The 22,267-nt window shown below is 46.2% G+C and overlaps 11 non-coding genes across 11 annotated transcripts; all 11 read right to left on the reverse strand.

Moving 5' to 3' along the window:
- Positions 1 to 2,459: 2,459 nt before the first annotated feature.
- On the reverse strand, positions 2,460 to 2,533 carry TRNAN-GUU (transfer RNA asparagine (anticodon GUU)). Its single transcript has one exon. It is a non-coding gene; the product is annotated as a tRNA-Asn (tRNA).
- A 1,790-nt stretch (positions 2,534 to 4,323) lies between these two features.
- On the reverse strand, positions 4,324 to 4,395 carry TRNAW-CCA (transfer RNA tryptophan (anticodon CCA)). The gene has a single exon. It is a non-coding gene; the product is annotated as a tRNA-Trp (tRNA).
- Positions 4,396 to 4,708: 313 nt separating this feature from the next.
- Positions 4,709 to 4,782, reverse strand: TRNAN-GUU (transfer RNA asparagine (anticodon GUU)). The gene has a single exon. It is a non-coding gene; the product is annotated as a tRNA-Asn (tRNA).
- A 2,174-nt stretch (positions 4,783 to 6,956) lies between these two features.
- TRNAN-GUU (transfer RNA asparagine (anticodon GUU)) lies at positions 6,957 to 7,030 on the reverse strand. Its single transcript has one exon. It is a non-coding gene; the product is annotated as a tRNA-Asn (tRNA).
- A 1,790-nt stretch (positions 7,031 to 8,820) lies between these two features.
- TRNAW-CCA (transfer RNA tryptophan (anticodon CCA)) lies at positions 8,821 to 8,892 on the reverse strand. Its single transcript has one exon. It is a non-coding gene; the product is annotated as a tRNA-Trp (tRNA).
- Positions 8,893 to 11,063: 2,171 nt separating this feature from the next.
- On the reverse strand, positions 11,064 to 11,135 carry TRNAW-CCA (transfer RNA tryptophan (anticodon CCA)). The gene has a single exon. It is a non-coding gene; the product is annotated as a tRNA-Trp (tRNA).
- Positions 11,136 to 13,322: 2,187 nt separating this feature from the next.
- Positions 13,323 to 13,394, reverse strand: TRNAW-CCA (transfer RNA tryptophan (anticodon CCA)). The gene has a single exon. It is a non-coding gene; the product is annotated as a tRNA-Trp (tRNA).
- A 2,174-nt stretch (positions 13,395 to 15,568) lies between these two features.
- On the reverse strand, positions 15,569 to 15,640 carry TRNAW-CCA (transfer RNA tryptophan (anticodon CCA)). The gene has a single exon. It is a non-coding gene; the product is annotated as a tRNA-Trp (tRNA).
- Positions 15,641 to 17,815: 2,175 nt separating this feature from the next.
- Positions 17,816 to 17,887, reverse strand: TRNAW-CCA (transfer RNA tryptophan (anticodon CCA)). Its single transcript has one exon. It is a non-coding gene; the product is annotated as a tRNA-Trp (tRNA).
- A 2,166-nt stretch (positions 17,888 to 20,053) lies between these two features.
- TRNAW-CCA (transfer RNA tryptophan (anticodon CCA)) lies at positions 20,054 to 20,125 on the reverse strand. Its single transcript has one exon. It is a non-coding gene; the product is annotated as a tRNA-Trp (tRNA).
- A 313-nt stretch (positions 20,126 to 20,438) lies between these two features.
- Positions 20,439 to 20,512, reverse strand: TRNAN-GUU (transfer RNA asparagine (anticodon GUU)). The gene has a single exon. It is a non-coding gene; the product is annotated as a tRNA-Asn (tRNA).
- Positions 20,513 to 22,267: the final 1,755 nt, after the last annotated feature.

The raw sequence follows: 22,267 nt of genomic DNA on the forward strand, positions 1-22,267 counted from the left end.
CTTCCTTCTGTGCATCAGTACACGCTGCAGCCAAACCCTTCCCATGAAGTCTTGATGTTTATGAATTGAATGGCAAGTTTTGAAAAACTAAAGCAAGCGAGAAGAATTGCTTGCAGTTTATTGGATTTTTTGGACGTCAGCAGACGAGACCTGCGAGAGGTAAACAGAAGTTCATAGTTGGTCACGCTGAATTTTTGACCCAAAATGCATCGTCCCTCGGTGGGCTTGAACCACCAACCTTTTGGTTAACAGCCGAACGCGCTAACCGATTGCTCCATAGAGACTCATGCAGTGCTTACATTGGGGCCTGATTGGTGTGCTGTTTGCTTATGCTTCCCAGGCAACCTGAAAATATTTCTAAAATAGCTCTATTTCCCACAGCAAATCAGGGTATCAAGCACTTCCCTACCTCCCCTAATACACAAACACAGGGGATTTAGTAGAGGACAGAGCCCATCAAAAGTGCACCAAATGCCCTCTGTGTAGGCATAACTTGCTATGAGGAGAAAGCCACAGTTGCGCACTTGTGTTAAAAGGGGACAGTAGGCTGAACCCAGAGAACACGGGAGAAATGACTCAGGTTTACTGAGTGGAACACTCTGTGTCTTTGTGCCCAAAACAGCAGCGTCTTTTCGGTTAACAGCCGAACGCGCTAACCAATTGCGCCACAGAGACTCACTGGCATGTGTGTTCTGCCTTTGGCCTGATTACATTGCTATTTTTTTCTGATTGGCAGTAAACCTGAACTTTTTTCTGAAAAAGGCATGCCTCTCTTAGCACTGCAGTGCATTAGACTGCTCCCTTGCTTCCCTGAGTCCCCAAATACACAACCACCTTGGGCACAATAGAAGACACATTCCAGCAGATTTAGCAAGAGTGCACCAAGGATTCTATATGTAGGTACCTTGCTGAGAAGCAAGACCTGCAGTTGCATTCTTCTGTTAAAAGAGGGCAGCAGAGTGCACCAAGAGAACTTGGGGGAAGTAGCTTATGTTAACTACTTGCCATGCTCTTTATAGATCCCTCTGTTTGACTGGGTGAATTCTAATTTCTGGGGTAGAGTAAGCAATTTTTGGATCTAGATGCTGTGCGCAACAGGAATGCTATATACTGCACTTTACTGCTACTGAAAAGTTACCAATTTTACAGGATGTTCAGGTAAGCTTTGTTTCAGAAAACAACTTGCTAGAGGCACTAAGACAGATTACTGGGACAAAGGAAGAGGGTTTGGGGATTAGCACATCTCCTATGAAAGGTACAGTCACGCCCGAGACAACTCTGAGTGTCACCTCAAATTCTAAGAAATGCAAACTAGGGAACTACGCTTTTTATTGCCAGTGGATCTTTGTGTTTCAGACAAATGTGCACGCCTCCCAGAGCCCCTTGCAATGCACTTAGGGAAATGGGGGAAGGTGCTGTGCAACCCTCTCGCTGACAATGTCTCTCTTGTCTATAATGTATCTATGAGAGAGAGAGAAATAGGCAATGCGAGAGTGAAAAAGTAAAATGGAAATGTGTCTACTGAGACCAGTATAAGGGGAAATCCTCACAATCCAGGACCGACAGTTGATTGGGAGGGCGCTTACAGGTTTCCGACACCAGACCGGTACCTGAACTCACAAACCCAAACTGCAAAGTGATGCCCATTGCCACTAGACTGCCGACCCCCTTTCGGGGCCCCAACATATATCCTTTAGTCACACCTAGAGTTCCCAGGACAGTGCAGCATTCAGCGATTACACGAAAATATTGACAGCGCTAGGAGGCCATGCAAATGGCAGAGGTATGCTTTACAAAGCCCACGTAGCGTGCACAAAACAGCACATCAGTCAGGCCCACTTGAAGAGATGGTAAAGAGGAAATACTTCTGCTGCATCCAGTAAAACATAGAGATTGGCCTGCTTTAAAGGTTGACCATGTCCTTCATGGGTGTCAGTCAATATGATACTTCCCTGCTGCAAAGCTTACATTCGAAACGCCAGAACAACTAGGCCCAGAGCACAAAGATGCAGTCAGGTTGAAATAACGAGATACTGAAGAGCAATTTTGTATTTCAGAGTGGGAAAAGGAAGTATGACCCCGACGTGATTTGAACACACAACCTTTTGATCTGGAGTCAGACGCGCTACCATTGCGCCACGAGCTCCTTGTGTCAATCCACCTGGTGTGTCTGATGACAGAATAAAGGTAGGAGACGTACATGCACCTGCAGAGCCTCATTGCTTCTTTAGGTAGACTGGCTAGGATAGCTTCCTTCTGTGCATCAGTACACGCTGCAGCCAAACCCTTCCCATGAAGTCTTGATGTTTATGAATTGAATGGCAAGTTTTGAAAAACTAAAGCAAGCGAGAAGAATTGCTTGCAGTTTATTGGATTTTTTGGACGTCAGCAGACGAGACCTGCGAGAGGTAAACAGAAGTTCATAGTTGGTCATGCTGAATTTTTGAGCCAAAATGCACCGTCCCTGGGTGGGCTTGAACCACCAACCTTTCGGTTAACAGCCGAACGCGCTAACCGATTGCGCCACAGAGACTCATGCAGTGCTTACACTGGGGCCTGATTGGTGTGCTGTTTGCTTATGCTCCCCAGGCAACCTGAAAATATTTCTAAAATAGCTCTATTTCCCACAGCAAATCAGGGTATCAAGCACTTCCCTACCTCCCCTAATCCACAAACACAGGGGATTTAGTAGAAGACAGAGCCCATCAACAGTGCACCAAATGTCCTCTGTGTAGGCATAACTTGCTATGAGGAGAAAGCCACAGTTGCGCACTTGTGTTAAAAGGGGACAGTAGGCTGAACCCAGAGAACACGGGAGAAATGACTCAGGTTTACTGAGTGGAACACTCTGTGTCTTTGTGCCAAAAACAGCAGCGTCTTTTCGGTTAACAGCCGAACGCGCTAACCAATTGTGCCACAGAGACTCACTGGAATGTGTGTTCTGCCTTTGGCCTGATTGCATTGCTATTTATTTCTGATTGGCAGAAAACCTGAACTTTTTTCTGAAAAAGGCATGCCTCTCTTAGCACTGCAGTGCATTAGACTGCTCCCTTGCTTCCCTGAGTCCCCAAATACACAACCACCTTGGGCACAATAGAAGACACATTCCAGCAGATTTAGCAAGAGTGCACCAAGGTTTCTATATGTAGGTACCTTGCTGAGAAGCAAGACCTGCAGTTGCATTCTTCTGTTAAAAGAGGGCAGCAGAGTGCACCAAGAGAACTTGGGGGAAGTAGCTTATGTTAACTACTTGCCATGATCTTTATAGATCCCTCTGTTTGACTGGGTGAATTCTAATTTCTGGGGTAGAGTAAGCAATTTTTGGATCTAGATGCTGTGCGCAACAGGAATGCTATATACTGCACTGTACTGCTACTGAAAAGTTACCAATTTTACAGGATGTTCAGGTAAGCTTTGTTTCAGAAAACAACTTGCTAGAGGCCCTAGGACAGATTACTGGGACAAAGGAAGAGGGTTTGGGGATTAGCACATCTCCTATGAAAGGTACAGTCACGCCCGAGACAACTCTGAGTGCCTCCTCAAATTCTAAGAAATGCGAACTGGGGTCCTACGCCTTTTATTGCCAGTGGATCTTTGTGTTTCAGACAAATGTGCACGCCTCCCAGAGCCCCTTGCAATGCACTTAGGGAAATGGGGGAAGGTGCTGTGAAGCCCTCTCGCTTACAATGTCTCTCTTGTCTATAATGTATCTATGAGAGAGAGAGAAATAGGCAATGCGAGAGTGAAAAAGTAAAATGGAAATGTGTCTACTGAGACCAGTATAAGGGGAAATCCTCACAATCCAGGACCGACAGTTGATTGGGAGGGCGCTTACAGGTTTCCGACACCAGACCGGTACCTGAACTCACAAACCCAAACTGCAAAGTGATGGGCATTGCCACTAGACTGCCGACCCCCTTTCGGGGCCCCAACATATATCCTTTAGTCACACCTAGAGTTCCCAGGACAGTGCAGCATTCAGCGATTACACGAAAATATTGACAGCGCTAGGAGGCCATGCAAATGGCAGAGGTATGCTTTACAAAGCCCACGTAGCGTGCACAAAACAGCACATCAGTCAGGCCCACTTGAAGAGATGGTAAAGAGGAAATACTTCTGCTGCATCCAGTAAAACATAGAGATTGGCCTGCTTTAAAGCTTGACCATGTCCTTCATGGGTGTCTGTCAATATGATACTTCCCTGCTGCAAAGTTTACATTCGAAACGCCAGAACAACTAGGCCCAGAGTACAAAGATGCAGTCAGGTTGAAATAACGAGATACTGAAGAGCAATTTTATATTTCAGACTGGGAAAAGCAAATATGCCCCCGACGTGATTTGAACACGAAACCTTCTGATCTGGAGTCAGACGCGCTACCATTGCGCCACGAGGTCCTTGCGGCAGTCCACCTGGTGTGTCTGATGACAGAATAAAGGTAGGAGACGTACATGCACCTGCAGAGCCTCATTGCTTCTTTAAGTAGACTGGCTAGGATAGCTTCCTTCTGTGCATCAGTACACGCTGCAGCCAAACCCTTCCCATGAAGTCTTGATGTTTATGAATTGAATGGCAAGTTTTGAAAAACTAAAGCAAGCGAGAAGAATTGCTTGCAGTTTATTGGATTTTTTGGACGTCAGCAGACGAGACCTGCGAGAGGTAAACAGAAGTCCATAGTTGGTCACGCTGAATTTTTGAGCCAAAATGCACCGTCCCTGGGTGGGCTTGAACCACCAACCTTTTGGTTAACAGCCGAACGCGCTAACCGATTGCGCCACAGAGACTCATGCAGTTCTTACACAGGGGCCTGATTGGTGTGCTGTTTGCTTATGCTTCCCAGGCAACCTGAAAATATTTCTAAAATAGCTCTTTTTCCCACAGCAAATCAGGGTATCAAGCACTTCCCTACCTCCCCTAATCCACAAACACAGGGGATTTAGTAGAGGACAGAGCCCATCAACAGTGCACCAAATGTCCTCTGTGTAGGCATAACTTGCTATGAGGATAAAGCCACAGTTGCGCACTTGTGTTAAAAGGGGACAGTAGGCTGAACCCAGAGAACACGGGAGAAATGACTCAGGTTTACTGAGTGGAACACTCTGTGTCTTTGTGCCAAAAACAGCAGCGTCTTTTCGGTTAACAGCCGAACGCGCTAACCAATTGCACCACAGAGACTCACTGGCATGTGTGTTCTGCCTTTGGCCTGATTGCATTGCTATTTTTTTCTGATTGGCAGAAAACCTGAACTTTTTTCTGAAAAAGGCATGCCTCTCTTAGCACTGCAGTGCATTAGACTGCTCCGTTGCTTCCCTGAGTCCCCAAATACACAACCACCCTGGGCACAATAGAAGACACATTCCAGCAGATTTAGCAAGAGTGCACCAAGGTTTCTATATGTAGGTACCTTGCTGAGAAGCAAGACCTGCAGTTGCATTCTTCTGTTAAAAGAGGGCAGCAGAGTGCACCAAGAGAACTTGGGGGAAGTAGCTTATGTTAACTACTTGCCATGCTCTTTATAGATCCCTCTGTTTGACTGGGTGAATTCTAATTTCTGGGGTAGAGTAAGCAATTTTTGGATCTAGTTGCTGTGCGCAACAGGAATGCTATATACTGCACTGTACTGCTACTGAAAAGTTACCAATTTTACAGGATGTTCAGGTAAGCTTTGTTTCAGAAAACAACTTGCTAGAGGCACTAAAACAGATTACTGGGACAAAGGAAGAGGGTTTGGGGATTAGCACATCTCCTATGAAAGGTAAAGTCACGCCCAAGACAACTCTGAGTGTCACCTCAAATTCTAAGAAATGCAAACTAGGGACCTACGCTTTTTATTGCCAGTGGATCTTTGTGGTTCAGACAAATGTGCACGCCTCCCAGAGCCCCTTGCAATGCACTTAGGGAAATGGGGAAGGTGCTGTGAAGCCCTCTCGCTGACAATGTCTCTCTTGTCTATAATGTATCTATGAGAGAGAGAGAAATAGGCAATGCGAGAGTGAAAAAGTAAAATGGAAATGTGTCTACTGAGACCAGTATAAGGGGAAATCCTCACAATCCAGGACCGACAGTTGATTGGGAGGGCGCTTACAGGTTTCCGACACCAGACCGGTACCTGAACTCACAAACCCAAACTGCAAAGTGATGGGCATTGCCACTAGACTGCCGACCCCCTTTCGGGGCCCCAGCATATATCCTTTAGTCACACCTAGAGTTCCCAGGACAGTGCAGCATTCAGCGATTACACGAAAATATTGACAGCGCTAGGAGGCCATGCAAATGGCAGAGGTATGCTTTACAAAGCCCACGTAGCGTGCACAAAACAGCACATCAGTCAGGCCCACTTGAAGAGATGGTAAAGAGGAAATACTTCTGCTGCATCCAGTAAAACATAGAGATTGGCCTGCTTTAAAGGTTGACCATGTCCTTCATGGGTGTCTGTCAATATGATACTTCCCTGCTGCAAAGCTTACATTCGAAACGCCAGAACAACTAGGCCCAGAGCACAAAGATGCAGTCAGGTTGAAATAACGAGATACTGAAGAGCAATTTTGTATTTCAGAGTGGGAAAAGCAAATATGACCCCGACGTGATTTGAACACGCAACCTTCTGATCTGGAGTCAGACGCTCTACCATTGCGCCATGAGGTCCTAGTGGCAGTCCACCTGGTGTGTCTGATGACAGAATAAAGGTAGGAGACGTACATGCACCTGCAGAGCCTCATTGCTTCTTTAAGTAGACTGGCTAGGATAGCTTCCTTCTGTGCATCAGTACACGCTGCAGCCAAACCCTTCCCATGAAGTCTTGATGTTTATGAATTGAATGGCAAGTTTTGAAAAACTAAAGCAAGCGAGAAGAATTGCTTGCAGTTTATTGGATTTTTTGGACGTCAGCAGACGAGACCTGCGAGAGGTAAACAGAAGTTCATAGTTGGTCATGCTGAATTTTTGAGCCAAAATGCATCGTCCCTGGGTGGGCTTGAACCACCAACCTTTCGGTTAACAGCCGAACGCGCTAACCGATTGCGCCACAGAGACTCGTGCAGTGCTTACACTGGGGCCTGATTGGTGTGCTGTCTGCTTATGCTCCCCAGGCAACCTGAAAATATTTCTAAAATAGCTCTATTTCCCACAGCAAATCAGGGTATGAAGTACTTCCCTACCTCCCGTAATCCACAAACACAAGGGATTTAGTAGAGGACAGAGCCCATCAACAGTGCACCAAATGCCCTCTGTGTAGGCATAACTTGCTATGAGGAGAAAGCCACAGTTGCGCACTTGTGTTAAAAGGGGACAGTAGGCTGAACCCAGAGAACACGGGAGAAATGACTCAGGTTTACTGAGTGGAACACTCTGTGTCTTTGTGCCCAAAACAGCAGTGTCTTTTCGGTTAACAGCCGAACGCGCTAACCAATTGCGCCACAGAGACTCACTGGCATGTGTGTTCTGCCTTTGGCCTGATTGCATTGCTATTTTTTTCTGATTGGCAGAAAACCTGAACTTTTTTCTGAAAAAGGCATGCCTCTCGTAGCACTGCAGTGCATTAGACTGCTCCCTTGCTTCCCTGAGTCCCCAAATACACAACCACCTTGGGCACAATAGAAGACACATTCCAGCAGATTTAGCAAGTGTGCACCAAGGATTCTATATGTAGGTACCTTGCTGAGAAGCAAGACCTGCAGTTGCATTCTTCTGTTAAAAGAGGGCAGCAGAGTGCACCAAGAGAACTTGGGGGAAGTAGCTTATGTTAACTACTTGCCATGCTCTCTCTAGATCCCTCTGTTTGACTGGGTGAATTCTAATTTCTGGGGTAGAGTAAGCAATTTTTGGATCTAGATGCTGTGCGCAACAGGAATGCTATATACTGCACTGTACTGCTACTGAAAAGTTACCAATTTTACAGGATGTTCAGGTAAGCTTTGTTTCAGAAAACAACTTGCTAGAGGCAGTAAGACAGATTACTGGGACAAAGGAAGAGGGTTTGGGGATTAGCACATCTCCTATGAAAGGTACAGTCACGCCCGAGACAACTCTGAGTGTCACCTCAAATTCTAAGAAATGCAAACTAGGGACCTACGCTTTTTATTGCCAGTGGATCTTTGTGTTTCAGACAAATGTGCACGCCTCCCAGAGCCCCATGCAATGCACTTAGGGAAATGGGGGAAGGTGCTGTGCAACCCTCTCGCTGACAATGTCTCTCTTGTCTATAATGTATCTATGAGAGAGAGAGAAATAGGCAATGCGAGAGTGAAAAAGTAAAATGGAAATGTGTCTACTGAGACCAGTATAAAGGGAAATCCTCACAATCCAGGACCGACAGTTGATTGGGAGGGCGCTTACAGTTTTCTGACACCAGACCGGTACCTGAACTTACAAACCCAAACTGCAAAGTGATGGGCATTGCCACTAGACTGCCGACCCCCTTTCGGGACCCCAGCATATATCCTTTAGTCACACCTAGAGTTCCCAGGACAGTGCAGCATTCAGCGATTACACGAAAATATTGACAGCGCTAGGAGGCCATGCAAATGGCAGAGGTATGCTTTACAAAGCCCATGTAGCGTGCACAAAACAGCACATCAGTCAGGCCCACTTGAAGAGATGGTAAAGAGGAAATACTTCTGCTGCATCCAGTAAAACATAGAGATTGGCTTGCTTTAAAGCTTGACCATGTCCTTCATGGGTGTCTGTCAATATGATACTTCCCTGCTGCAAAGTTTACATTCGAAACGCCAGAACAACTAGGCCCAGAGCACAAAGATGCAGTCAGGTTGAAATAACGAGATACTGAAGAGCAATTTTATATTTCAGAGTGGGAAAAGCAAATATGCCCCCGACGTGATTTGAACACGAAACCTTCTGATCTGGAGTCAGACGCGCTACCATTGCGCCACGAGGTCCTTGCGGCAGTTCACCTGGTGTGTCTGATGACAGAATAAAGGTAGGAGACGTACATGCACCTGCAGAGCCTCATTGCTTCTTTAAGTAGACTGGCTAGGATAGCTTCCTTCTGTGCATCAGTACACGCTGCAGCCAAACCCTTCCCATGAAGTCTTGATGTTTATGAATTGAATGGCAAGTTTTGAAAAACTAAAGCAAGCGAGAAGAATTGCTTGCAGTTTATTGGATTTTTTGGACGTCAGCAGACGAGACCTGCGAGAGGTAAACAGAAGTCCATAGTTGGTCACGCTGAATTTTTGAGCCAAAATGCACCGTCCCTGGGTGGGCTTGAACCACCAACCTTAACAGCCGAACGCGCTAACCGATTGCGCCACAGAGACTCATGCAGTTCTTACACAGGGGCCTGATTGGTGTGCTGTTTGCTTATGCTTCCCAGGCAACCTGAAAATATTTCTAAAATAGCTCTATTTCCCACAGCAAATCAGGGTATCAAGCAGTTCCCTACCTCCCCTAATCCACAAACACAGGGGATTTAGTAGAGGACAGAGCCCATCAACAGTGCACCAAATGTCCTCTGTATAGGCATAACTTGCTATGAGGAGAAAGCCACAGTTGCGCACTTGTGTTAAAAGGGGACAGTAGGCTGAACCCAGAGAACACGGGAGAAATGACTCAGGTTTACTGAGTGGAACACTCTGTGTCTTTGTGCCAAAAACAGCAGCGTCTTTTCGGTTAACAGCCGAACGCGCTAACCAATTGTGCCACAGAGACTCACTGGCATGTGTGTTCTGCCTTTGGCCTGATTGCATTGCTATTTTTTTCTGATTGGCAGAAAACCTGAACTTTTTTCTGAAAAAGGCATGCCTCTCTTAGCACTGCAGTGCATTAGACTGCTCCCTTGCTTCCCTGAGTCCCCAAATACACAACCACCTTGGGCACAATAGAAGACACATTCCAGCAGATTTAGCAAGAGTGCACCAAGGATTCTATATGTAGGTACCTTGCTGAGAAGCAAGACCTGCAGTTGCATTCTTCTGTTAAAAGAGGGCAGCAGAGTGCACCAAGAGAACTTGGGGGAAGTAGCTTATGTTAACTACTTGCCATGCTCTCTCTAGATCCCTCTGTTTGACTGGGTGAATTCTAATTTCTGGGGTAGAGTAAGCAATTTTTGGATCTAGATGCTGTGCGCAACAGGAATGCTATATACTGCACTGTACTGCTACTGAAAAGTTACCAATTTTACAGGATGTTCAGGTAAGCTTTGTTTCAGAAAACAACTTGCAAGAGGCCCTAGGACAGATTACTGGGACAAAGGAAGAGGGTTTGGGGATTAGCACATCTCCTATGAAAGGTACAGTCACGCCCGAGACAACTCTGAGTGCCTCCTCAAATTCTAAGAAATGCGAACTGGGGTCCTACGCCTTTTATTGCCAGTGGATCTTTGTGTTTCAGACAAATGTGCACGCCTCCCAGAGCCCCATGAAATGCACTTAGGGAAATGGGGGAAGGTGCTGTGCAACCCTCTCGCTGACAATGTCTCTCTTGTCTATAATGTATCTATGAGAGAGAGAGAAATAGGCAATGCGAGAGTGAAAAAGTAAAATGGAAATGTGTCTACTGAGACCAGTATAAGGGGAAATCCTCACAATCCTGGACCGACAGTTGATTGGGAGGGCGCTTACAGGTTTCCGACACCAGACCGGTACCTGAACTCACAAACCCAAACTGCAAAGTGATGGGCATCGCCACTAGACTGCCGACCCCCTTTCGTGGCCCCAGCATATATCCTTTAGTCACACCTAGAGTTCCCAGGACAGTGCAGCATTCAGCGATTACACGAAAATATTGACAGCGCTAGGAGGCCATGCAAAGGGCAGAGGTATGCTTTACAAAGCCCACGTAGCGTGCACAAAACAGCACATCAGTCAGGCCCACTTGAAGAGATGGTAAAGAGGAAATACTTCTGCTGCATCCAGTAAAACATAGAGATTGGCCTGCTTTAAAGGTTGACCATGTCCTTCATGAGTGTCTGTCAATATGATACTTCCCTGCTGCAAAGTTTACATTCGAAACGCCAGAACAACTAGGCCCAGAGCACAAAGATGCAGTCAGGTTGAAATAACGAATTACTGAAGAGCAATTTTATATTTCAGAGTGGGAAAAGCAAATATGCCCCCGACGTGATTTGAACACGAAACCTTCTGATCTGGAGTCAGACGCGCTACCATTGCGCCACGAGGTCCTTGTGGCAATCCTCCTGGTGTGTCTGATGACAGAATAAAGGTAGGAGACGTGCATGGACCTGCAGAGCCTCATTGCTTCTTTAAGTAGACTGGCTAGGATAGCTTCCTTCTGTGCATCAGTACACGCTGCAGCCAAACCCTTCCCATGAAGTCTTGATGTTTATGAATTGAATGGCAAGTTTTGAAAAACTAAAGCAAGCGAGAAGAATTGCTTACAGTTTATTGGATTTTTTGGACGTCAGCAGACGAGACCTGCGAGAGGTAAACAGAAGTCCATAGTTGGTCACGCTGAATTTTTGAGCCAAAATGCACCGTCCCTGTGGCGGTGGTTGGTGGCATGAACCACCAACCTTTCGGTAAACAGCCAAACACGCTAACCGATTGCGCCACAGAGACTCATGCAGTTCTCACACAGGGGCCTGATTGGTGTGCTGTTTGCTTATGCTTCCCAGGCAACCTGAAAATATTTCTAAAATAGCTCTATTTCCCACAGCAAATCAGGGTATCAAGCACTTCCCTACCTCCCTTAATCCACAAACACAGGGGATTTAGTAGAGGACAGAGCCCATCAACAGTGCACCAAATGTCCTCTGTATAGGCATAACTTGCTATGAGGAGAAAGCCACAGTTGCGCACTTGTGTTAAAAGGGGACATTAGGCTGAACCCAGAGAACACGGGAGAAATGACTCAGGTTTACTGAGTGGAACACTCTGTGTCTTTGTGCCAAAAACAGCAGCGTCTTTTCGGTTAACAGCCGAACGCGCTAACCAATTGCGCCACAGAGACTCACTGGCATGTGTGTTCTGCCTTTGGCCTGATTGCATTGCTATTTTTTTCTGATTGGCAGAAAACCTGAACTTTTTTCTGAAAAAGGCATGCCTCTCTTAGCACTGCAGTGCATTAGACTGCTCCCTTGCTTCCCTGAGTCCCCAAATACACAACCACCTTGGGCACAATAGAAGACACATTCCAGCAGATTTAGCAAGAGTGCACCAAGGATTCTATATGTAGGTACCTTGCTGAGAAGCAAGACCTGCAGTTGCATTCTTCTGTTAAAAGAGGGCAGCAGAGTGCACCAAGAGAACTTGGGGGAAGTAGCTTATGTTAACTACTTGCCATGCTCTTTATAGATCCCTCTGTTTGACTGGGTGAATTCTAATTTCTGGGGTAGAGTAAGCAATTTTTGGATCTAGATGCTGTGCGCAACAGGAATGCTATATACTGCACTGTACTGCTACTGAAAAGTTACCAATTTTACAGGATGTTCAGGTAAGCTTTGTTTCAGAAAACAACTTGCTAGAGGCAGTAAGACAGATTACTGGGACAAAGGAAGAGGGTTTGGGGATTAGCACATCTCCTATGAAAGGTACAGTCACGCCCGAGACAACTCTGAGTGTCACCTCAAATTCTAAGAAATGCAAACTAGGGACCTACACTTTTTATTGCCAGTGGATCTTTGTGTTTCAGACAAATGTGCACGCCTCCCAGAGCCCCTTGCAATGCACTTAGGGAAAGGGGGGAAGGTGCTGTGAAGCCCTCTCGCTGACAATGTCTCTCTTGTCTATAATGTAACTATGAGAGAGAGAGAAATAGGCAATGCGAGAGTGAAAAAGTAAAATGGAAATGTGTCTACTGAGACCAGTATAAGGGGAAATCCTCACAATCCAGGACCGACAGTTGATTGGGAGGGCGCTTACAGGTTTCTGACACCAGACCGGTACCTGAACTCACAAACCCAAACTGCAAAGTGATGCCCATTGCCACTAGACTGCCGACCCCCTTTCGGGGCCCCAACATATATCCTTTAGTCACACCTAGAGTTCCCAGGACAGTGCAGCATTCAGCGATTACACGAAAATATTGACAGCGCTAGGAGGCCATGCAAATGGCAGAGGTATGCTTTACAAAGCCCACGTAGCGTGCACAAAACAGCACATCAGTCAGGCCCACTTGAAGAGATGGTAAAGAGGAAATACTTCTGCTGCATCCAGTAAAACATAGAGATTGGCCTGCTTTAAAGGTTGACCATGTCCTTCATGGGTGTCTGTCAATATGATACTTCCCTGCTGCAAAGCTTACATTCGAAACGCCAGAACAACTAGGCCCAGAGCACAAAGATGCAGTCAGGTTGAAATAACGAGATACTGAAGAGCAATTTTGTATTTCAGAGTGGGAAAAGGAAGTATGACCCCGACGTGATTTGAACACGAAACCTTCTGATCTGGAGTCAGACGCGCTACCATTGCGCCACAAGGTCCTTGTGGCAATCCACCTGGTGTGTCTGATGACAGAATAAAGGTAGGAGACGTACATGCACCTGCAGAGCCTCATTGCTTCTTTAGGTAGACTGGCTAGGATAGCTTCCTTCTGTGCATCAGTACACGCTGCAGCCAAACCCTTCCCATGAAGTCTTGATGTTTATGAATTAAATGGCGAGTTTTGAAAAACTAAAGCAAGCGAGAAGAATTGCTTACAGTTTATTGGATTTTTTGGACGTCAGCAGACGAGACCTGCGAGAGGTAAACAGAAGTTCATAGTTGGTCATGCTGAATTTTTGAGCCAAAATGCATCGTCCCTGGGTGGGCTTGAACCACTATCCTTTCGGTTAACAGCCGAACGCGCTAACTGATTGCGCCACAGAGACTCATGCAGTGCTTACACTGGGGCCTGATTGGTGTGCTGTTTGCTTATGCTTCCCAGGCAACCTGAAAATATTTCTAAAATAGCTCTATTTCCCACAGCAAATCAGGGTATCAAGCACTTCCCTACCTCCCCTAATCCACAAACACAGGGGATTTAGTGGAGGACAGAGCCCATCAACAGTGCACCAAATGTCCTCTCTGTAGGCATAACTTGCTATGAGGAGAAAGCCACAGTTGCGCACTTGTGTTAAAAGGGGACAGTAGGCTGAACCCAGAGAACACGGGAGAAATGACTCAGGTTTACTGAGTGGAACACTGTGTCTTTGTGCCAAAAACAGCAGCGTCTTTTCGGTTAACAGCCGAACGCGCTAACCAATTGTGCCACAGAGACTCACTGGCATGTGTGTTCTGCCTTTGGCCTGATTGCATTGCTATTTTTTTCTGATTGGCAGAAAACCTGAACTTTTTTCTGAAAAAGGCATGCCTCTCTTAGCACTGCAGTGCATTAGACTGCTCCCTTGCTTCCCTGAGTCCCCAAATACACAACCACCTTGGGCACAATAAAAGACACATTCCAGCAGATTTAGCAAGAGTGCATCAAGGTTTCTATATGTAGGTACCTTGCTGAGAAGCAAGACCTGCAGTTGCATTCTTCTGTTAAAAGAGGGCAGCAGAGTGCACCAAGAGAACTTGGGGGAAGTAGCTTATGTTAACTACTTGCCATGATCTTTATAGATCCCTCTGTTTGACTGGGTGAATTCTAATTTCTGGGGTAGAGTAAGCAATTTTTGGATCTAGATGCTGTGCGCAACAGGAATGCTATATACTGCACTGTACTGCTACTGAAAAGTTACCAATTTTATAGGATGTTCAGGTAAGCGTTGTTTCAGAAAACAACTTGCTAGAGGCCCTAGGACAGATTACTGGGACAAAGGAAGAGGGTTTGGGGATTAGCACATCTCCTATGAAAGGTACAGTCACACCCGAGACAACTCTGAGTGCCTCCTCAAATTCTAAGAAATGAGAACTGGGGTCCTACGCCTTTTATTGCCAGTGGATCTTTGTGTTTCAGACAAATGTGCACGCCTCCCAGAGCCCCTTGCAATGCACTTAGGGAAAGGCGGGAAGGTGCTGTGAAGCCCTCTCGCTGACAATGTCTCTCTTGTCTATAATGTATCTATGAGAGAGAGAGAAATAGGCAATGCGAGAGTGAAAAAGTAAAATGGAAATGTGTCTACTGAGACCAGTATAAGGGGAAATCCTCACAATCCAGGACCGACAGTTGATTGGAGGGCGCTTACAGGTTTCCGACACCAGACCGGTACCTGAACTCACAAACCCAAACTGCAAAGTGATGGGCATTGCCACTAGACTGCCGACCCCCTTTCGGGGCCCCAGCATATATCCTTTAGTCACACCTAGATTTCCCAGGACAGTGCAGCATTCAGCGATTACACGAAAATATTGACAGCGCTAGGAGGCCATGCAAATGGCAGAGGTATGCTTTACAAAGCCCACGTAGCGTGCACAAAACAGCACATCAGTCAGGCCCACTTGAAGAGATGGTAAAGAGGAAATACTTCTGCTGCATCCAGTAAAACATAGAGATTGGCCTGCTTTAAAGGTTGACCATGTCCTTCATGGGTGTCTGTCAATATGATACTTCCCTGCTGCAAAGCTTACATTCGAAACGCCAGAACAACTAGGCCCAGAGCACAAAGATGCAGTCAGGTTGAAATAACGAGATACTGAAGAGCAATTTTGTATTTCAGAGTGGGAAAAGGAAGTATGACCCCGACGTGATTTGAACACACAACCTTCTGATCTGGAGTCAGACGCGCTACCATTGCGCCACGAGGTCCTTGTGGCAATCCACCTGGTGTGTCTGATGACAGAATAAAGGTAGGAGACGTACATGCACCTGCAGAGCCTCATTGCTTCTTTAAGTAGACTGGCTAGGATAGCTTCCTTCTGTGCATCAGTGCACGCTGCAGCCAAACCCTTCCCATGAAGTCTTGATGTTTATGAATTGAATGGCAAGTTTTGAAAAACTAAAGCAAGCGAGAAGAATTGCTTACAGTTTATTGGATTTTTTGGACGTCAGCAGACGAGACCTGCGAGAGGTAAACAGAAGTTCATAGTTGGTCATGCTGAATTTTTGAGCCAAAATGCATCGTGCCTGGGTGGGCTTGAACTACCAACCTTTCGGTTAACAGCCGAACGTGCTAACCGATTGCGCCACAGAGACTGATGCAGTGCTTACACTGGGGCCTGATTGGTGTGCTGTTTGCTTATGCTTCCCAGGGAACCTGAAAATATTTCTAAAATAGCTCTATTTCCCACAGAAAATCAGGGTATCAAGCACTTCCCTACCGCCCCTAATCCACAAACACAGGGGATTTAGTAGAGGACAGAGCCCATCAACAGTGCACCAAATGTCCTCTGTGTAGGCATAACTTGCTATGAGGAGAAAGCCACAGTTGCGCACTTGTGTTAAAAGGGGACAGTAGGCTGAACGCAGAGAACACGGGAGAAATGACTCAGGTTTACTGAGTGGAACACTGTGTCTTTGTGCCAAAAACAGCAGCGTCTTTTCGGTTAACAGCCGAACGCGCTAACCAATTGTGCCACAGAGACTCACTGGCATGTGTGTTCTGCCTTTGGCCTGATTGCATTGCTATTTTTTTCTGATTGGCAGAAAACCTGAACTTTTTTTATGAAAAAGGCATGCCTCTCTTAGCACTGCAGTGCATTAGACTGCTCCCTTGCTTCCCTGAGTCCCCAAATACACAACCACCTTGGGCACAATAGAAGACACATTCCAGCAGATTTAGCAAGAGTGCACCAAGGTTTCTATATGTAGGTACCTTGCTGAGAAGCAAGACCTGCAGTTGCATTCTTCTGTTAAAAGAGGGCAGCAGAGTGCACCAAGAGAACTTGGGGGAAGTAGCTTATGTTAACTACTTGCCATGATCTTTATAGATCCCTCTGTTTGACTGGGTGAATTCTAATTTCTGGGGTAGAGTAAGCAATTTTTGGATCTAGATGCTGTGCGCAACAGGAATGCTATATACTGCACTGTACTGCTACTGAAAAGTTACCAATTTTACAGGATGTTCAGGTAAGCTTTGTTTCAGAAAACAACTTGCTAGAGGCACTAAGACAGATTACTGGGACAAAGGAAGAGGGTTTGGGGATTAGCACATCTCCTATGAAAGGTACAGTCACGCCCGAGACAACTCTGTGTGCCTCCTCAAATTCTAAGAAATGCGAACTGGGGTCCTACGCTTTTTATTGCCAGTGGATCTTTGTGTTTCAGACAAATGTGCACGCCTCCCAGAGCCCCTTGCAATGCACTTAGGGAAATGGGGGAAGGTGCTGTGCAACCCTCTCGCTGACAATGTCTCTCTTGTCTATAATGTATCTATGAGAGAGAGAGAAATAGGCAATGCGAGAGTGAAAAAGTAAAATGGAAATGTGTCTACTGAGACCAGTATAAGGGGAAATCCTCACAATCCAGGACCGACAGTTGATTGGAGGGCGCTTACAGGTTTCCGACACCAGACCGGTACCTGAACTCACAAACCCAAACTGCAAAGTGATGGGCATTGCCACTAGACTGCCGACCCCCTTTCGGGGCCCCAGCATATATCCTTTAGTCACACCTAGATTTCCCAGGACAGTGCAGCATTCAGCGATTACACGAAAATATTGACAGCGCTAGGAGGCCATGCAAATGGCAGAGGTATGCTTTACAAAGCCCACGTAGCGTGCACAAAACAGCACATCAGTCAGGCCCACTTGAAGAGATGGTAAAGAGGAAATACTTCTGCTGCATCCAGTAAAACATAGAGATTGGCCTGCTTTAAAGGTTGACCATGTCCTTCATGGGTGTCTGTCAATATGATACTTCCCTGCTGCAAAGCTTACATTCGAAACGCCAGAACAACTAGGCCCAGAGCACAAAGATGCAGTCAGGTTGAAATAACGAGATACTGAAGAGCAATTTTGTATTTCAGAGTGGGAAAAGGAAGTATGACCCCGACGTGATTTGAACACACAACCTTCTGATCTGGAGTCAGACGCGCTACCATTGCGCCACGAGGTCCTTGTGGCAATCCACCTGGTGTGTCTGATGACAGAATAAAGGTAGGAGACGTACATGCACCTGCAGAGCCTCATTGCTTCTTTAAGTAGACTGGCTAGGATAGCTTCCTTCTGTGCATCAGTGCACGCTGCAGCCAAACCCTTCCCATGAAGTCTTGATGTTTATGAATTGAATGGCAAGTTTTGAAAAACTAAAGCAAGCGAGAAGAATTGCTTACAGTTTATTGGATTTTTTGGACGTCAGCAGACGAGACCTGCGAGAGGTAAACAGAAGTTCATAGTTGGTCATGCTGAATTTTTGAGCCAAAATGCATCGTGCCTGGGTGGGCTTGAACTACCAACCTTTCGTTTAACAGCCGAACGCGCTAACCGATTGCGCCACAGAGACTCATGCAGTGCTTACACTGGGGCCTGATTGGTGTGCTGTTTGCTTATGCTTCCCAGGGAACCTGAAAATATTTCTAAAATAGCTCTATTTCCCACAGAAAATCAGGGTATCAAGCACTTCCCTACCGCCCCTAATCCACAAACACAGGGGATTTAGTAGAGGACAGAGCCCATCAACAGTGCACCAAATGTCCTCTGTGTAGGCATAACTTGCTATGAGGAGAAAGCCACAGTTGCGCACTTGTGTTAAAAGGGGACAGTAGGCTGAACGCAGAGAACACGGGAGAAATGACTCAGGTTTACTGAGTGGAACACTGTGTCTTTGTGCCAAAAACAGCAGCGTCTTTTCGGTTAACAGCCGAACGCGCTAACCAATTGTGCCACAGAGACTCACTGGCATGTGTGTTCTGCCTTTGGCCTGATTGCATTGCTATTTTTTTCTGATTGGCAGAAAACCTGAACTTTTTTTCTGAAAAAGGCATGCCTCTCTTAGCACTGCAGTGCATTAGACTGCTCCCTTGCTTCCCTGAGTCCCCAAATACACAACCACCTTGGGCACAATAGAAGACACATTCCAGCAGATTTAGCAAGAGTGCACCAAGGTTTCTATATGTAGGTACCTTGCTGAGAAGCAAGACCTGCAGTTGCATTCTTCTGTTAAAAGAGGGCAGCAGAGTGCACCAAGAGAACTTGGGGGAAGTAGCTTATGTTAACTACTTGCCATGATCTTTATAGATCCCTCTGTTTGACTGGGTGAATTCTAATTTCTGGGGTAGAGTAAGCAATTTTTGGATCTAGATGCTGTGCGCAACAGGAATGCTATATACTGCACTGTACTGCTACTGAAAAGTTACCAATTTTACAGGATGTTCAGGTAAGCTTTGTTTCAGAAAACAACTTGCTAGAGGCACTAAGACAGACAAAGGAAGAGGGTTTGGGGATTAGCACATCTCCTATGAAAGGTACAGTCACGCCCGAGACAACTCTGTGTGCCTCCTCAAATTCTAAGAAATGCGAACTGGGGTCCTACGCTTTTTATTGCCAGTGGATCTTTGTGTTTCAGACAAATGTGCACGCCTCCCAGAGCCCCTTGCAATGCACTTAGGGAAATGGGGGAAGGTGCAGTGCAACCCTCTCGCTGACAATGTCTCTCTTGTCTATAATGTATCTATGAGAGAGAGAGAAATAGGCAATGCGAGAGTGAAAAGGTAAAATGGAAATGTGTCTACTGAGACCAGTATAAGGGGAAATCCTCACAATCCAGGACCGACAGTTGATTGGGAGGGCGCTTACAGTTTTCTGACACCAGACCGGTACCTGAACTCACAAACCCAAACTGCAAACTGATGGGCATTGCCACTAGACTGCCGACCCCCTTTCGGGCCTCAGCATATATCCTTTAGTCACACCTAGAGTTCCCAGGACAGTGCAGCATTCAGCGATTACACGAAAATATTGACAGCGCTAGGAGGCCATGCAAATGGCAGAGGTATGCTTTACAAAGCCCACGTAGCGTGCACAAAACAGCACATCAGTCAGGCCCACTTGAAGAGATGGTAAAGAGGAAATACTTCTGCTGCATCCAGTAAAACATAGAGATTGGCCTGCTTTAAAGGTTGACCATGTCCTTCATGGGTGTCTGTCAATATGATACTTCCCTGCTGCAAAGCTTACATTCCAAACGCCAGAACAACTAGGCCCAGAGCACAAAGATGCAGTCAGGTTGAAATAACGAGATACTGAAGAGCAATTTTATATTTCAGAGTGGGAAAAGCAAATATGACCCCGACGTGATTTGAACACGCAACCTTCTGACCTGGAGTCAGACGTGCTACCATTGCGCCACGAGGTCCTTGTGGCAGTCCACCTGGTGTGTCTGATGACAGAATAAAGGTAGGAGACGTACATGCACCTGCAGAGCCTCATTGCTTCTTTAAGTAGACTGGCTAGGATAGCTTCCTTCTGTGCATCAGTACATGCTGCAGCCAAACCCTTCCCATGAAGTCTTGATGTTTATGAATTGAATGGCAAGTTTTGAAAAACTAAAGCAAGCGAGAAGAATTGCTTGCAGTTTATTGGATTTTTTGGACGTCAGCAGACGAGACCTGCGAGAGGTAACCAGAAGTTCATAGTTGGTCATGCTGAATTTTTTAGCCAAAATGCATCGTCCCTGGGTGGGCTTGAACCACCAACTTTTCGGTTAACAGCCGAACGCGCTAACCGATTGCGCCACAGAGACTCCTGCAGTGCTTACACTGGGGCCTGATTGGTGTGCTGTTTGCTTATGCTTCCCAGGCAACCTGAAAATATTTCTAAAATAGCTCTATTTCCCACAGCAAATCAGGGTATCAAGCACTTCCCTACCTCCCCTAATCCACAAACACAGGGGATTTAGTAGAGGACAGAGCCCATCAACAGTGCACCAAATGTCCTCTGTGTAGGCATAACTTGCTATGAGGAGAAAGCCACAGTTGCGCACTTGTGTTAAAAGGGGACAGTAGGCTGAACCCAGAGAACACGGGAGAAATGACTCAGGTTTACTGAGTGGAACACTCTGTGTCTTTGTGCCAAAAACAGCAGCGTCTTTTCGGTTAACAGCCGAACGCGCTAACCAATTGTGCCACAGAGACTCACTGGCATGTGTGTTCTGCCTTTGGCCTGATTGCATTGCTATTTTTTTCTGATTGGCAGAAAACCTGAACTTTTTTCTGAAAAAGGCATGCCTCTCTTAGCACTGCAGTGCATTAGACTGCTCCCTTGCTTCCCTGAGTCCCCAAATACACAACCACCTTGGGCACAATAGAAGACACATTCCAGCAGATTTAGCAAGAGTGCACCAAGGTTTCTATATGTAGGTACCTTGCTGAGAAGCAAGACCTGCAGTTGCATTCTTCTGTTAAAAGAGGGCAGAAGAGTGCACCAAGAGAACTTGGGGGAAGTAGCTTATGTTAACTACTTGCCATGATCTTTATAGATCCCTCTATTTGACTGGGTGAATTCTAATTTCTGGGGTAGAGTAAGCAATTTTTGGATCTAGATGCTGTGCGCAACAGGAATGCTATATACTGCACTGTACTGCTACTGAAAAGTTACCAATTTTACAGGATGTTCAGGTAAGCTTTGTTTCAGAAAACAACTTGCTAGAGGCCCTAGGACAGATTACTGGGACAAAGGAAGAGGGTTTGGGGATTAGCACATCTCCTATGAAAGGTACAGTCACGCCCGAGACAACTCTGAGTGCCTCCTCAAATTCTAAGAAATGCGAACTGGGGTCCTACGCTTTTTATTGCCAGTGGATCTTTGTGTTTCAGACAAATGTGCACGCCTCCCAGAGCCCCTTGCAATGCACTTAGGGAAATGGGGGAAGGTGCTGTGCAACCCTCTCGCTGACAATGTCTCTCTTGTCTATAATGTATCTATGAGAGAGAGAGAAATAGGCAATGCGAGAGTGAAAAAGTAAAATGGAAATGTGTCTACTGAGACCAGTATAAGGGGAAATCCTCACAATCCAGGACCGACAGTTGATTGGGAGGGTGCTTACAGGTTTCCGACACCAGACCGGTACCTGAACTCACAAACCCAAACTGCAAAGTGATGGGCATTGCCACTAGACTGCCGACCCCCTTTCGGGGCCCCAGCATATATCCTTTAGTCACACCTAGAGTTCCCAGGACAGTGCAGCATTCAGCGATTACACGAAAATATTGACAGCGCTAGGAGGCCATGCAAATGGCAGAGGTATGCTTTACAAAGCCCACGTAGCGTGCACAAAACAGCACATCAGTCAGGCCCACTTGAAGAGATGGTAAGGAGGAAATACTTCTGCTGCATCCAGTAAAACATAGAGATTGTCCTGCTTTAAAGGTTGACCATGTCCTTCACGGGTGTCTGTCAATATGATACTTCCCTGCTGCAAAGCTTACATTCGAAACGCCAGAACAACTAGGCCCAGAGCACAAAGATGCAGTCAGGTTGAAATAACGAGATACTGAAG

Source organism: Ambystoma mexicanum, chromosome 11, assembly GCF_040938575.1.
Source record: "Ambystoma mexicanum isolate Mex_15411 chromosome 11, UKY_AmexF1_1, whole genome shotgun sequence".
Classification (NCBI taxonomy): domain Eukaryota; kingdom Metazoa; phylum Chordata; class Amphibia; order Caudata; family Ambystomatidae; genus Ambystoma; species Ambystoma mexicanum.